This window comes from Delphinus delphis, chromosome 1 (assembly GCF_949987515.2).
Source record: "Delphinus delphis chromosome 1, mDelDel1.2, whole genome shotgun sequence".
Taxonomy (NCBI): Eukaryota; Metazoa; Chordata; class Mammalia; order Artiodactyla; family Delphinidae; genus Delphinus; species Delphinus delphis.
Genome location: NC_082683.1, coordinates 97,611,286 through 97,628,250, shown reverse-complemented (window position 1 = coordinate 97,628,250; position 16,965 = coordinate 97,611,286). Strand labels below are relative to the sequence as shown.

Here is a 16,965-nt window from a genome sequence, read left to right as displayed (position 1 = left end):
AGAACTTACATTTAGCATTCAAAATTGCTTATTCAAAAGGAGTAAGAAAAAATGTTCTTTCAATGAAAAAAGAGTAAGAAAAATGTACACAATAATCTATTCAACCAATGGGCTTTATTTTCTTTTATTTCAATCTTTTGGGATAGAAAAATATGGAAGTCTACTCATGTTTCACATACCTCATATGTCGCCTCATGTAAAAATTGAATAAATTTTCTTTTTTTAATTTTAGCTTTATTGAGGTCTAACTGACATTTAAAATTGTGAATTTTCTTATAATAGTATACCATAAGCTGCTAGCCACTCAATCTAATAACTTATTTTTGCTGCCAAGAAGCAAGTAGGCTTCGAAGAATGTAAGAAGTACAGACTGGGAAGGCTATATCTGACATCATAGTGACAGTGCCAGCATGGCCCAAATCAGGGAAGATTCTGTTCTCAGCTATGCTTGGGGAGAAGGAGGGAAGGGTTAAGAGTCATCAGTCCTAGGGAATGAATTGTAGTTCTGATTTCTGTTGGTCAACAGGAATATCTTCAAATCAATTCAAATAGACTTAACTGGAATCTCATAGTTTGAGACATTAAATCCCTGTTTTGAATATCTGAGGTCTCTAGTAAATGAAATAACACTCAGTTGACCAGATTTGGCTTTTGCAGTTTCACATTAAAAAAAGTGTTTGTAAAAAAAATTAACACATATACAGTCCTCAATACTATGTGCTACATTTGCTTATTAATTTAAAATATTTTCAAGGATACTCTTAAAGGGGAGGGATGTGAATAAAATTAATAATAAAGACTTTATTTCTGAGTTTAGAAAATATTTGAAAACTAAAAGAAACATTAAGAAAGGTATAAAACTCAATGGTTTAAAAAATGCAAACACCTTACATGTGTCACAAAGCTGTATTTATTTTTTAAAAATTGGGGGTTGCTTCTTTTTTCAACTGGTAACATAAAAGGAAGACAGCAAGCAGATAATTCACAGCTCATGTGAGTTTACTTATCAGTCAAAAAGAAATATTAATATAAATCTTTAGGCTAACTTGCTTACATATTATTCAGCCAAGTGGAAAGTACAATTAGCGTGGAGCTAGAACCAGTACCAGAATGACTAAGAATGGCATTTGCTAACTCATTTTATTTTAACTTAAGAAATTAAGAGAGAAGTACTGAAAGTGATATTTTTTCTAAAGAGCACATCCTCAGTTTCCTATTTTTTATTGCTCCATATTTTACTGCCTTCAACATGCTAAGCTGCTTAACAAGAAGTCTATACTGCACTTTTCATCACTTCTGCTCACAAAACTGATGTTTCTAAAGTCCAGTTGCATTCACAGAAGCTGGAAAAACCACACAGAGAAGAATTTCACCTTATAGTGAAGTATTTTAAGATAATACCTTCAGAAATACAATGTCTAAAAGTGAGATTCCCTGTTAGCTAAGAACTCAAAATGTTAGATAAGTAAATTTCTACAGGAGACTATACATTTGTCAAAGAAATAGCATAAACATATGATTTTTATTGATGAAAAACAGGAATCTTTTACCCTTCAATTTTTTTAAAAAAGGTAGCAACAACCAAAGTGTATACACACTGAGTCTTATCTTCTCTCAGAGGTTACCTAATTCCATGTAACCTATTCAATAGACTCAGACTCTTTCTTTTGAACTTCATCTCCAAACTGGGTATACTTGAAGATCCAGAGATCTTCACAACAGTGACTCCTAGCAACTCCCCCCAAAACCTTCCCTCTTGTTTTCCGTTAAACCCTCAGATCTTGCCTTACCTATGTGTTTAAACCAGTCTCCTTATCTTCAGTCTCTTTCTTCCTCAATTCATTCTGTACTCTGTAGCTAGATTCATCTTCCAAAAGATGAATGCTCTGATCGGATCATTTTCCTCATATCAAAACTTCTTGTGCTCCCACATAAAGCCTATACTTCTCAACCTAGCATTCAATGGCTTCCAAAGTCTAGTCCCAATCAATCTCTATGCCCTTATTGCCATTATTTTCTAACTATACAAGCCTAGGCTTCTGTCAAATCAATCTCCTGTCCTCCAACTTGTCCTCAACTTTCTATCTTGGCTCATGCCACTCCTACCACAAAGAATGTCTACCACTCCCTTCCAGCTGCCACTGCTCAAGGCCCCTTTGCATCTCTGCATTTATTTATGTAAATAAGGACACACGAAAGATATGTCCTGCCCCACCCTACAAAACTGGCCCAAAACTTCCAAACCCAACAACTGCCAGCTTTTATTAAACGCCTACTACGTGCTCAGTAGTCTTAAACAGTATTTCTAATCCTCTCAACAATCCTATAAAGTAGGTATTATTATTTATTCTCCTATTAAAGATGAGAAACCCAAAGCTCAGAAACATCAAATTATATATTTAGTAGGTTACCTTAAATTGTACACTCAGTAAGTTGCCTCAAATGATATACTTAGTAAGTGGGAAAGCAAGGATTTGAACACAGGCTACTTAACTCTACAGCCATTGCTCTAAACACTAAGTTGTGTGGTTTTTTTTAAGTCTGAATCATGTGACTATCCCTCTCATCTATCTGAAACAATTTAGTTTTACATTATAGTTCTACTTATTACATACTATAAAATAAGCTTTCTCATGTTTGTTATTTTAGTAAAGAGAGAAGACTAAAATGCTATTTCTTTCCAATATAAGAACAATACTCAACTTGCAATGTCAAGGAATATCTTTTTTGTTACAAAGATTACTTTTACCTAAAATATTTTCAAAGAAAATCATTCCAACCAACTTTTTCAAAGACGACTGCAAATTAATAATCATACACGCTGATGGTTTTACAGATTATTAATAATATGAGGATTTTGTGATTACCACCCAAGAATTGTAACAGATATCTATCAAATTGGCAAAGATTGTAAAAACTGACCTACTCAATGCCATTGAAGGTGCAGTGAGACACACACTCTTATACACAGGGTAACCACCCTCTGATCCAGTTATCCCACTTCTGGGAATCTACCCTAAAGGAAGAAAAAAAAAAACAGAGATGCAATCAAAGATAAATGTACAAAAATGTTTGCCCAGTGTTATCTAAAAGAGTAGTATTATAAAGATCAACCTAAGGGTCCCACACTAGGAGAACAATACCCTGTTCAGAGAAAAAAGTAGGAGCGAAACTGTATGTATAGAAATATAATTCCAATTTTTTTAAAAATTAAAAGAATCTGTACACGTGAGGAAAGAACTAGAAAAATGTACATTAAAATGTTAGTAGAAATTATCTCTGGGCGATAGCTTTATGAGTAATCTTCAATTTCCTCTTTACATTTATGTTCTTTTCAAAATTTGCCACAATGCAGCATGAATTAGTTTAAACAAGAAAAAAATGTTCAAACAGTTATAACCCCTGAAAATGGTCCTGAACCTAACAAGGGCATATTTCTTGTACTAGAAACTACACTTCCTACTGCAAAGAAAACATCAAATTTGTTTTGTTTCCAGCTTCTATTAGGCTCAGGGGTACTTTCAGATTGTGTAAAGAATGTCATCCAAAACTCAGTAGTACTCATGAAACTGCACAAGGCTCACTATCTAAAAGTCAGCCAATACTCCAATAGAAAGCACCACAGTTAAACGAACTGTTTTACCGTATGCCTGTTGAGAATAATAAATGTCCAATTAATCCTAACTCAAAACATGCAAAATGGAAAAACCAGAAAAAGTATTCTCATTTTGCAAATTAACTAAATATACCGTTGTTGCCTTATAAGCACATCACAGGTCTGGGAGGAACTTGAAAATAAAGCTGGCAAGCTACCAACAACATTCACTAAAAACGCACACAAATGCATTTTCTCTATATGCACGTTTCTGTTCTATTGGATAGTTAACTTTAGTGGCACAGGTTGATTTCAACCAGTGTAGAAAAAATATTAAGCTGTTCTTCAAAAGAAAAAAAAATCCAAAACTTCTCACATTAAACATAGAATTAAAACTGTTAGCTGAACCGGGAAAAAACTTCCCTACAATGTGGCATATATGCGGAAAAGCAATTTGGAAAAAAAAAAAAAAGGAAAGAAAAGACCTTTGACGGAAGTAAAATAGGTGGTTGAGCAAGCAATTCTTATTTTACTGCACTTTAACCAATGGGAAACTGGTTTGCTCTAATTTTTTTCTTCATTTTTTTCTTGTTTAAAACATTTTTTTCTTGTTTAAACTAATTCATGTTCCATTGTGGCAAATTTTGAAAAGAACATAAATGTAAAGAAGAAGTTGAAGATTACCCATAAACCTATCACCCAGAGATAATTTCTACTAAAAAGCTGTTAGAAAATAAGACCACAGAAATAGTTGTTCAGAAACTAAGAGAGAATTAAAATATCACATAGCTTTTACTTACAAAATGAGTATCATTCTATTTTTACTCAACCATGAAAATACAACATTTATTTAAAAGACATATGTCAGGTTCTGGGAAACAAAATAAATTACTAGACTATATATATAGACTATATACTTAGAGTAGAAACTACAGACTCACATCTCAGTTTCTGTCAAACTGCCAAATACTGGGTCACCCAAACTTCTGTTCAATGACTGAATCTGAAATCTAATAATCAAGTTATGCAATATTTTCACAGCTAGAGTTTAAAAGGTAGTTCAGGGGGCTTCCCTGGTGGCACAGTGGTTAAGAATCCGCCTGCCAATGCAGGGGACATGGGTTCGAGCCCTTGTCCGGGAAGATCCCACATGCCACAGAGCAATTAAGCCCATGCGCCACAACTACTGAGCCTGCGCTCTAGAGGCCGCGAGCCACAACTGCTGAGCCCGCATGCCACAAGTACTGAAGCCCGGGCGCCTAGAGCCTGTGCTCCACAACAAGAGAAGCCACCGCAATGAGAAGACCACGCACTGCAACGAAGAGCAGCCCCCGCTCACCGCAACTAGAAAAATCTCATCCATAGCAACAAAGACCTGACGCAGCCAAAATTAAATAAATAAATGCATTAAAAATAAATAAATAAATAAAAGGTAGTTCAGGGGGCTTCCCTGGTGGCACAGTGGTTAAGAATCCACCTGCCAATGCAGGGGACATGGGTTCGAGCCCTTGTCCGGGAAGATCCCACATGCCACGGAGCAACTAAGCCCGTGCGCCACAACTACTGAGCCTGCGCTCTAGAGCCCATGAGCCACAACTACTGAGCCCGCATGCCACAGCTACTGAAGCCCCCGCGCCTAGAGCCTGTGCTCCGCAACGAGAAGCCACCGCAATGAGAAGCCCGCGCACCGCAACGAAGAGCAGCCCCCGCTCACCACAACTAGAGAAAGCCTGCACACAGCAACAAAGACCCAATGCAGCCAAAAATAAATAATTTAAAAAATAAATTTAAAAAAAGGTAGTGCAGGAACTTCCCTGGTGGTCCAGTAGTTAAGACTGTGAGCTCCCGGGCTTCCCTGGTGGCGCAGTGGTTGAGAGTCCGCCTGCGAATGCAGGGGACACGGGTTCGTGCCCCGGTCTGGGAGGATCCCGCATGCCGCGGAGCGGCTGGGCCCGTGAGCCATGGCCGCTGAGCCTGCGCGTCCGGAGCCTGTGCTCCGCAACGGGAGAGGCCACAGCAGTGAGAGGCCCGCGTACCGCAAAAAAAAAAAAAAAAAAAAAAAAGACTGTGAGCTCCCAATGCAGGGGGTCCGGGTTCAATCCCTGGTCAGGGAACTAGATCCCACATGACGCAACTAAGAGCCTGCATACTGCAACTAAAAGAGCCCACATGCCGCAACTAAGACCCGGTTCAGCCAAATAAATGAATAAATAAGGTAGTTCAAAAGACATCAATGATTTGGAATAGATACTGAAAACTACATAAAACCCAAAGATTAGTGTTAAATGTCAGCTGCTAAAATAATTAAGTTATGGTTGCTTGCTTAATGTCCTATAAAACAGCCAACATGTCTAGAACAGAATGATCCTATTTATAAATGAATTTAAAAATATCACTGAAAACAGAGTGAATGAATTTACTCTCCGGATCACACATCTGACAGATCTGAAATGTTCAGTCTGCAATAAGAGAGAATTCTTACTACTACTAACTTAGAATCTTACAAGCGGCATTTGGGCTTTGTCCAAAGAAACAGTTGTACTCAGTTCTTTGTGTCTCTCCAACTTTACACTTTTGTCATTGATAACTAAGCCACAGTTCTAGCCTAAGCAAAGTTATTTCTTACAACCAAAATGAGTGAGTATAACACAGCATTGCAAACAACCATGCGTGTTATAGGTATACATGTATACTTGTGAATTTGAAGTAAATCAACTTAAGTTTTAATTAATCCAACAGTGTCTTTTATCAGTTATGTGTTTAGTACATTCCTATCCTTATGAGATATGGCCTAATATAAATATATTCTGAAACCAAACACAGAATTACATATTTAATTCCAAATTTGGTTAGTTTTACCATTCTACACTTTGAACCACTCTCTATCAATGTGAACTAAATAAATACGCTGAAGATAGGAAACTTATCTCTATCTCTGGGAAAACTGGATATGCAAAGAAATCTTTTCCAGATTTATCTAACCTAAATTTATATAGCCTAAGTAAGTCATCTGAACTGAAAAAAAAAAAGCCATTAGTCTAATGATTGAAATTAATTTCATAGAACATATTTAATCCTGAGATATTCCACTTATAAAAGTATACTATTTCTTATTTCAATTCCACCTTAATCATCATACACAATTTCCTTTTTCTATTGGTGCATACCTGTACCTTCTACCTCTAAAAGGCCTATTTTCAAGCAAAAATGACAGAATGGCATAGTTCTCTGTTGAACTGCTTAACTGATCAGAACATCATGGTAAGTTTATAGGTTCAAATTTCACACACAGAAAAAAGGGGAAAAAATGGATGTTTCATCTGTTTCAGTAACATAAGAAAGCTTAAATATCTTTATTTTTAACATTAATCATTTCCATAAGATATGAATTTGGCATTAAGTCATGCAGCAGTATATGACATCGGAACGAGCAGAAAATACTTGGCAATATGCCATAACTCTTTTTAAAACTGATGGGTTCAATCTGAAAGGAACATTAGGAGGAAGTAAGTTTATGTTCACAATTTTAAACTCACCACAACATTAAGATATAAATGCTTTATACAAGATATTTTTATTGACCTTCTAAAATAAGAGAATTTTAGAACTGGGAGCTTAGAGGTTATCCGAGGTTCAATGAACATTTGCTGAGTCCCTAGCTCGTGTCAGACACAGTGCTAGGTGCTTGCAGGTAACTCTATTAGTTCAACCCACTCAATTCATAGATATTGGAGTTTCCGCTCATGCCAAATCAAGCCATGTAGACGCCCAGTGGTATGACTCTATCAAAACAGACTGGTATCATCCTCCTTTATAATCTAAAAAAATTTCAAAGATGCAGTGCTGACCTTATTTAACAGAAACAACAGTCTCTGTGTTTTGAATAACTTATAAAGAATTACAACAATTTAAAAATTCAACTGTGAAAGTCCTCAACCAAGTACTATCTGCGTAAATTTACTGCAAAGAACAAAACGTGGGGCTATCAGAGATGTATGATTCTAAAGACATACAAAACAGAAATTAAACAAATTGCAGATGCCATTTAGAAATCCCTTTGCAAAAAAAAAAAAGAATTATCAATATGAAAAATTAGGTGCTTGATTGGAATGTCCATTCTATATAAAAGATCATCAACCATATACTAACAAAGTTCTTGAGTATCAGTAAACACTGGCAAGATCTGAAGTTATTTAACTATCACATTATGTAAAACTCCCTGAGGGCAGAGGCCCTTTCTAATTCAACGATGTATCCCCAACAGTTAGCACCAACAGCTGGCACGCTGCTGTCAAATGTTAAAGAGAGAGGTGAGCTAACTAATGAACTCACGTGAGCTACTGGAAAATTCACTCTAACAATCTAAAAGGTCTCTTTTTTATAACTCAAATTATTTTTTAAAGTATTAAATAATAATATTCAATGCAAGTGACACTGCATGAAACTTAAGATCAACAACTGTCACTTTTAACTAGTACAATCTACTCTCTGAAGGAATTAATAGACACACCAAGAAGACAAGTATATTTATATACTTTGATTCAGCAGTACTTCTGGAAATCAATTCCAAGGAAATATTCGAAAAGAAAGAAAATGTTGCATACACAAAAGTGTTCATTTCATTGTTATTTTCAATAGGGGGAAAAGGAAACTACCTATACGCCCAAGAGCAGGTAGATGGACTATTTTGCAACCACGGAAAAAGGTTTAAAATGAAGATTAACCTCCTAAGGTCTTCCTGCTTCTACTCCCACCCCCCTCTCCCAGTTGATTTCCACACAGCAGCCAGAACATTTCCCACAAACGTAAGTCAGAACAGGTCTCTGTTCTACTCAAAACCCTCCAGTGGTTTCCCATCTCATTCAAAGTAAAATCCAAAGTTCTGACCATTGCCTAAAAGGCTTTATAGTGGCCTCGGCTACTTCTTTAACCTCAAGCTCTCTCACTTTCCCTCTTGCTTACTGGCCTTCTCCAAAAGGTCAAGGCAAAGACTGAGCAGTCTTTGCACTTAACAGTCCTCTCTGCCTGTAACCTTCTTCCCCAAGAGAGCATATATCCCTCACTCATGTCTTCCCTGACTACCCTTCCCTGCTACTGTTTCTCTTTATCCTCTTACCCTACTTTACTCTTCTGCATACCTCTTATCATCTGACTTATTCTATATTTATCTGGTTATGGCCCACCTCTCCTGATTAGTATATAAGCTCTATGACAGCAAGGACTTTGTTTTAATAGGCATTTAAAAAGCACTTGTTAGATTAATACTGGATGTTGATAATTGTACAATAATTATTGACTACATGAAAAACCATGCATATAAACAAGCTTGGAAGAGAACAGGAAAAATGATCTATGAACATTTTCAAGTGCTGATCATATTGCTAAGGAGTTTGCACAATAAAAATCATAAGTCAGTCGTGATTATGATTTTAAGCTGTCAAAAGTGACTATAACTATCTTATTTCCTTCAAAGCCGTTTGTTTAGAATTACTAGTTCAGGGGCTTCCCTGGTGGCGCAGTGGTTGAGAGTCCGCCTGCCGATGCAGGGGACACGGGTTCGTGCCCCGGTCTGGGAAGATCCCACATGCCGCGGAGCGGCTGGGCCCGTGAGCCATGGCCACTGAGCCTGCGCGTCCGGAGCCTGTGCTCCGCAACGGGAGAGGCCACAGCAGTCAGAGGCCCGCGTACCACAAAAAAAAAAAAAAAAAAAAAAATTTAAAATTACTAGTTCAAAATTATTGGTAAAAGTTATTAATGAGAACTTTTCCACATAAAATTGTAATAACAATCACTCTTAAATCTTGTTTCCAAAGACCCAAAGTTTAGTCTGTAAGGGCAGACACTGTCATTCCTGAGGTCACACAGAAGGTGAACAAAGGTATTTGAACAGTTTTAATATGGAACTGAATAATACTCAGGATTCCAGTTTACATTTAAGACAAGCACCCATGGTTGGTTTCAGAGGGTCCCTGAAACTGAATGTGAAATTTTGTGCATAAATGTCTATTGCTTCTTTCCTGAGGAGAGAGTCTATACGTATATTTCACTATATTCTCAAAGGTGTCAGTGGCCCAAAAAACGTTAATAATTAGTATTTTGTATATTGGAAGTGAAATGCAATCTTCTAATTTGAGCTACCTCTCAAAAAGATAGATGATATGTAAAACTTAGACACATCTTTGTAATCAAACAATTCATTCAAGAAATACCAAGTGCCTACCATGTGCCAGTGGGCATGGTGTGATCCTCAGTACCTTACACCTAAGTATATTTTGTAGTACATAATTCAAAATGCGGAGTAAACAAGATTCACTGAAACACCAGACTAAAAAGAATTTCAACCAACACAAATATAATTTCAAACAGAAAGTGTTATAGGAAATCATAATAAAGACAGACAGGGGATCAGGGCCTGATTTAGTGCTTATTATGGCAAAATATCACAGGTATCAGTTACATCAAAAGAAAAGAAAAACTACACACACGTGTGCCCACCCCCACACACTCTGACGGGAAACCAAAATAAAGTTTCCAAATCCTGTTTCCAGCAGCATCCCTTCTGAGACTGCCCTTTCAGCATGCTTTTGAAGGTAGCAGCCCCACGTTAAAACTAAGAGCTGATCCTTCATTTTTACTGTGATTAAAAACAGGAAAAATCATCATCTCACACCCAGGAAGCAGAAAACTGTGGCCACCTGTACGACTGTGACCCAATAACCTCCTGCCCTGTTATTCCCTTCCTTCTTAAAACCACCTCCCTTCAAAGCAGTGACAAAACGATCTTCCCTCCCAAAACGGAATACATTAACTCCTCAATGCTAGTTCTTTTTCCAAGAGGTCAAATGGTCCCCTAAACTGGTTCTTAGCCCTGTGAGTTGATGTCTTCCCCTCATCTTTCCCCTATAGCAGTAAATTACACAATTTATCTAAGACACTGTCCTTAACTTCCTGAACGAGGGGGCAAAAGACACTCCTACCAGTCCCCGTTTGAAGGAAGACAAGAAGAATCACACAGTGACCTCTTCCCTAACAAAATTCAGGGAAAAAGCAGAGATCCAAGAAAGGCAACGCTGAAAAAGCGAACACATGGCATGCTACGGAAGACGTGGGGGAGAGAGGGCGGGAAAGGAGCTGAGAGGTGGAGTGGGGTGTAGAGATGTCAGCCCTGTGCACCGGGGGAATGAAGGAAGGAACGGGAGACCCCGAACCCTAACAAGGGAACACAGAAAGGACACCGCTCCCGTCTACCCGCACCTCTCCAAGGAGCCGAGGGAGGACAGAAAATTCACCCAACCCTGCAACCCCCTTCTACGCGTGCCCCCCAAAGGGTGAGCTGCGTTTGAAAGAAGATCTGACCCTAGTCTGGGGACAAGCAAGAAGAAAAAAAATGCAGCGATGTCTAATCTTCTACCTCTCTCAGGCAGCGAGGGGCGAGGGCACTATGTCCGGGGAGATGGCGAGGGAAATGGGCTTGTGCCATGACACCTCAGGGAGTTGGAGGGTGGGGGACACAATGTCCTCTTTCTCTCCCACACCCGGCCCGGGCCCCTCCCGTCCCTCTCCCGCAGGCCCAACCACAGTCGACCGGCTCGGTCCGCGGGCGTGGTTGGCTCTGGCCCCGGGCGGCAGCGGCCGGGCCTCCCCGAGCCCTGGCCCCTCCCGCCGGCCAGGCCCCCGGGCCGCCGCCCCGGACACCGAGGGAACGCGGAGAAAGAAGGGGGAGCCAGGGGACTGACCGGCGACAGGAGCCGCCTCAGCCCGGGCTCGGCCGACCCGCGCCCCCTGCTCCCTCTGGGGCCGGCTCCGGCTCCCCGCCCCTCACTCACCCCCACGGTCCGGCGCCTCCTCCACCTCCTCCTCCTCCTCCTCCCTCCTCTCGGCCGTGGCTCCTGCTCCGGCTCTGCGCGGCGACGGCGGCGGCGGCGGCGGCGGCCTCGAGAGCGGCGGCGGCGGCGCCTCCAGAACGCGCACGCACGCAGCACGCAGGCCCCGCCCCCTTAGTTCCGCCCCGCCCCTTCGAGTCAGCATCGGCGAGGTTTCGGCCCCGCCTTCCCCGCGGCTTTCCGGAGTCCGCTTAAAGGGGCCGCGCTGGAAGGCGGTGGAAGAGCTAAGAACGCAGAGGAAAGAGCGGGGAGTTGCAGCTTTGCCTTGCGTGGGGTGGTGGTGTGGGAGGCTGGAAAGGAAATGAGGAAGGGTCTGAAGATTCAGGAGAATAGAATTTTGGAGGGAATGCAACCATTTGATAAGTACTAATTGAGCATCTAGTAGGTGCTAGGCACTGTCCTAGGTTCAGGGAATGCCGTTGGCAAGCAAAGGCCCCGTGGAGCTTGCATTCTAGTGGGAGAGAGGAGACACAACAAACAAGTAAACAAAAATTTCGGGAAGTGATGTTGTGTGAAGAAATATAAAGCCAGGAATGGGATGACTTTATAGATGGCCAGGTATTGCCCCTCAGAGGAGACCTTTGAGCACATACATGTATGATATGAAGGGGTGAGCCTAGCAAATACCTCGGAAGGAGAGGGGTAGGGGGGGTCTTTCCAAGCTGAAAGAACATCAGCCATAAACTCAGAAGTGGGAATAGCCTGGCATGTTGCAGGACCAACAAAAGGCCAGTATGGCTGAGCGTAGTCAGTTAGCCAGAGAGCAGTAGTAGTTAGGCTGAGAGGTGGGGAAGAGGTCAGATCCTATGGCGCCTTATGGGCTGTTAATAAGAGCAACAGAAAGCCATGGGAGGGTGAGCAGAGGAGTGACCGCATCTGATTCACATTTGAAAAAGTTACTCTTGCTAATGTGTGTAAAATACACAACAGGAAAGCACAGATGTCCTCAGGGAGACCAGTAAGGAAGCTGTTTATGGTAGCTTGGACTAGGATGGCAGCAGAAAAGGGGTGAGAAGGGATGTTTCGGGATGTATTCAGATACATATAGATTTGGAATGGATTTGGCAGAGAGTGTGTGAAGGAACAAAAAATCATGAATGATACTTAGGTTCAGGGCGTAAAGGATAGGTTAATGGTGATACTATTTAATGAGATGGGGAAGATTTAAAAAGGAAAAAAATCTGAGGTGGGGGAAATCAGGAATTCTGTTTTGCACATGTTGCATAAGGTGCTTGTTCTACATCCAAGTAGAGATGCAAACAGTTGGATGGATATATGAGTCTGAACATATGAATTTGGGAGTCATCGGCACATAGATGCTTTTTAAAGCCTTAGGTCTACGTAAAATCACTTAGGAGGGAGAGTAGCTAGAGGGGAGGAGGAAGGTAAACTTCAACCTTTGGAAATTCTGTAGAAGAGCAGAAGGAGCTATGAGGTAGGAGGAACACCAGGAGAGGGTGGAGTGTTGGAAGATAAGAGAATTGTTTCAGGAAGGTGGGAGTGACCAGTCTTATCAAATACCGTTGAAATAAGTAAGATGAGGACTGAGAGTTTGAACACTGCATTTGACCTGATGAAGGTTGCTGATGTCCTTGACGAAAGCAGTTTCAACAGAGTCATTGGGCAGAAAGTCTGATTAGTGTGAACAAGAGATGGAAGGTGAGGAAGAGAAAGTGTTTATAGCAAGTCTAAACAGCTCTTGAGGAGCTTTGCTGTAAAGAAAGAGGGAGAGAGAGGAGTACTTGGGATTAAGGGAAGGTATTTTAAAGATGGGGGATGTTTCCTTATGTTGGTATTCTGGAATGAACCTTTAGAGAGGTAAAGGTGATGACGCAGAAGATAAGAGGAGACAGCTGGAGAAAGCTTGTCCTCCAGTAGGTGAGAAACGATGAGACCTAGTGTAGAAGTGGAGGAGTTGGCCTTGGATAGGAGCAAGGACAGTATGTTCACACACTCTTTTTGGAGAGGAGGCAAAGTCCGTGGGTGCAAATGCAGGTAGGTCAGGTAGTACATTTGGTAGCCTGTTCAGGCCACTGACATGCAGGAGGCAGGTGGGAGCTGAAATCCAGCCCCTGTTCTGCCAACCAAGTTTGAGGCCAAATCAACCTGCAGGAAGGAGCACCTTTTCTAATTGCTCCAACTGCAGAGGTGGTGCCTTTTAGCAAATCCTCCACATCTCTCACACACACACACACACACACACACACACACACACACACACACACACACACACACACACACACACACGTGCACGCGCACACGCAGTCTGTGTGCACCTTTTCCCAGTTTGCACGGAATATTCTTTGTTGTGCGGTTGCTTCAGTGGGTTTGATGAGATAGATTAGGGCTGTGAGCTTTCTTTTATTCTAAGCAATAGAAAGCTGTGAGTGGGGTGGGGCTGTTGGCTATTTAAGGAGATAGAAGAAGGTGAGAAGGAATTCCCTCAGAGTGGAAGAGTTACTGGAGAAGTGTAGTACGGACAAGGCTGAGGGCCCTCTTGAGTCAGTGGTCCTGTATCTAAAGTGAGACCACTCAGCAAGGTTGTGTGGTTTTTATCCAGCCACATTCCTTTGCTTATGGGGTTGAAGGAGAGGTGGATTTGGCCAGGGCTGGGTTTTGCTGATGAAAGTCATTAGAGGGGGGAGGGGTACAAGCCAGGGAGTGGTTATAGTGATAAACCTTAGAATCTAAGCTGAGAGGGAAGAGAGGGCAAGTAAAAAAGCGGCGGGGTCAATGGTGTCGTGGTTCTTGTAGGAGAGAAGAGTTCAAGAGGAAGCAGTCAAATAAGTGGGATCAAGGGGACTTTCCAAGGATTGAGCATAGGGAAGGGTGAGTGAGGCAGTTGGGAGAGAGGAAGCGAAGGTATCTGTGAGAAATGAGGATCCAGGCAGGTGCCTCTGAGCGGAGGAAACAGTAGGCTCTCGGGCTCCTGCCTTGTCACAGTTCTTGTGAGCCGCTGATCTGGGGGAGGTTGAGGGAGCCGCCCTAGCTGGGGAGAAACTGAGCCGGATAGAGGATAAGCCAACTCAATACTGCAGGGAAGGGGAAGTTGGAGGACGGGGAATCATGTGGCTTGACAAGGCTTGGGAGAGCCCACTCATGCCCTGCTCTACCCACCTGAGCATTTGTGTAGATGCTTTGTCCTGCCTGGTGTTTGACAGAAACTAAACGACATCTTTCCTCCTTACTTCCCCTTTCCTGCTCTTGGCACTGTCTTTCTCAGTTACTCATCCACCAAAGCTCAGCCACATTTAATCCATCTTCCCCATTCCTGTACCCAATTGGTCCTCAAAGTATATCGATCAGCACCGTCCAACAGAACATTCTGCTGTGATGGTAATGTTTAGCTGTATATTTAATACAATAGTCACATGTGGCTATCAAGCATTGATTGAGGAACTAGATTTTAAATTTTATTTAACTTTAGGGTATTTAAATTAGATTTAAATAGCCACATGTGGCTGGGGGCTACCATATTGGACAGACACGTATAGACCTTTCCTACCCAATGTCTCTTCCATCTGCCCCCTCCTCTCTATCACCATTGCCACTGCCCTAGGTCAGGTACTGATTACCTCTTCTCTAGACTTTTGTTGTAGTTTCCTATTTGGTCTCCTGCTTAGTTGCTTTCCCTTCAATACATTTTGTGTTCTTTCCAGAGCCATCTCCCTAAAGCAGTGGCCAGATCACAGCTCCAACCCTATTTTAAAAATTATTTTCCCTGTCAAATTAGGTAAAACTGCTTAATCTGGCATTTGTCCAGTTATATGTCTCCATTCCCCTTTTCCAGCCTTACCCTGCACTGCCCCTTTACATAATATAGAGTTGGTTCTCAAGCAAAATTGAACTGCTTGCCATAATTTCTACCAACTTTTTACAAAGCAGTCAACGCGTTTGTCTAAATTGTCTTTGCTTGGAACAGAGACAATTGCCTCTAGGCCCCAAATTTGTTGAAATTCTCGAAGGCCTGTCTTGCATAGCAGTTTATATCTGGAAACTTTTCTTTTTTGGCAGGATGGGGGTGGGTGCCGCATGTGACATGTGGGATCTTGGTTCCCGGACCAGGGGTCACACCCGCGTCCCCTGCAGTGGAAGCGTGGAGTCTTAACCACTGTACCGACAGGGAATCCCCCCTGGAAACTTTTCTGATTTTTCATCTCCTCTGAAATACAGTTTCTGTGGGGTTTTTTGTTTGTTTTGGTTTGGTTTTTTTTTGGCTGTGCTGCACGGCTTGTGGAGATCCTAGTTCCCTGACCAGGGATTGAACCTGGACCCCAGCAGTGAAAGCACCGAGTCCTAACCACTGGACTGCCAGGGAATTCCCTACAGTTTCTGTTTTTACATTACCTGTGGCACTTATATGTTGCCTTGTTATGTATTTTATGTATTCATGGCATTTCCGTTACAAAATATTCCTCCTTGCAGATCACTCTAATTGTGTTAGTGCCCCTTCAGTGTCAGTCTTGCACCTTATATATATGAGGTACTCCTCAACTAGCCACTGCATTGAGTTCTACAAGAGAATTTGTGCCTCTCTCTGCCTCCAAGAGTAATATCTCTAACCCTGAAAGAGCATGTCTGTATACCCTGGGAGAAACAAAAAGAAAAAGAAGCAGAAGAAGCCAAGAAGTACTCCTGTTACACTTGAGAATTTCTTCAGTTGGAAGGCCAAGTTTGATGCAGAATTCTTGGAAATTAAAAAGCAATGAATGAAAGAGGAAGAACAAGCAGGAAAAAGTAAAGTGGGAAACAGCCATTTGAAATAGAGCATAATTTTGACACATCTGATATCCGGTTCCTGGAGGATGCTAGAAACAATGTGGAGGTAGATGATTCTTTGTTCCAGGATCTGGAGGAGAGTGAGGATGATCCAGACTACAGCCCTGCTGACCCTGAGAGTGACTTGACCAACTGATGGGCTACCGCCATCCACAGAGAGGTCTGACTGCCACAGCATCTGTGGCTATGCTGAGAGGGTGGTCATTTTCCTTTCTCTTTTTCTAAGAAAAAATCATTTTCAGGAAAATATTCTTCTGATAGCTTTCATCATTGAACTTAATAAGCTGACCTTAAAATTAAAAACAAAACTAATATGAGATTCCAATTTTTGAAAAGAAGCAACCTGACTATATTTCTTTTCATGTTACCATTTGCTGAGAGTTTCTTCCAAACGCTTCCCAACTTTTACAGGGTACTTTGACAACTCAGTTCTAGCTCATAACCCTAGAGAGCAAGGGCATGCTTAGAACTGGCAGGACCAGCATAGCTACTCCTAGGGTCAATTTATGGAAAAGACCTTTAAGAAGCGTTCAGATGGTGATACAAATCCATAAAAAGAGGTTTCCATCTAATAAGTGTTCAGAATATATATTTTTAGGCCTCGGACTCTTAGAAACCTGTAACCCAAGAATAGAATTACACGTGCCATGCTCTGCAGTGCCAAATATACTTTTCCTGTTGGTGCAGTGGTTTTAAGGATTTGAAGAG

The 16,965-nt window shown here is 41.5% G+C and overlaps 1 protein-coding gene across 2 annotated transcripts in view; it reads right to left on the bottom strand.

Annotated features, from left to right (window-relative positions):
* The window catches only part of RAP1A (RAP1A, member of RAS oncogene family), a 73,869-nt gene extending 62,335 nt beyond the window's left edge, over nt 1-11,534 (bottom strand). Inside the window, exon 1 of one of the 2 annotated variants that reach the window (XM_060027271.1) lies at nt 11,422-11,534. The gene's annotated coding sequence lies outside the window, so the exon portion shown is untranslated. Of the gene's footprint in view, nt 1-2,922; nt 2,994-11,421 lie in introns of those variants that run through there. The other variant, XM_060027280.1, reaches the window with a different exon arrangement.
* Nucleotides 11,535-16,965: the final 5,431 nt, after the last annotated feature.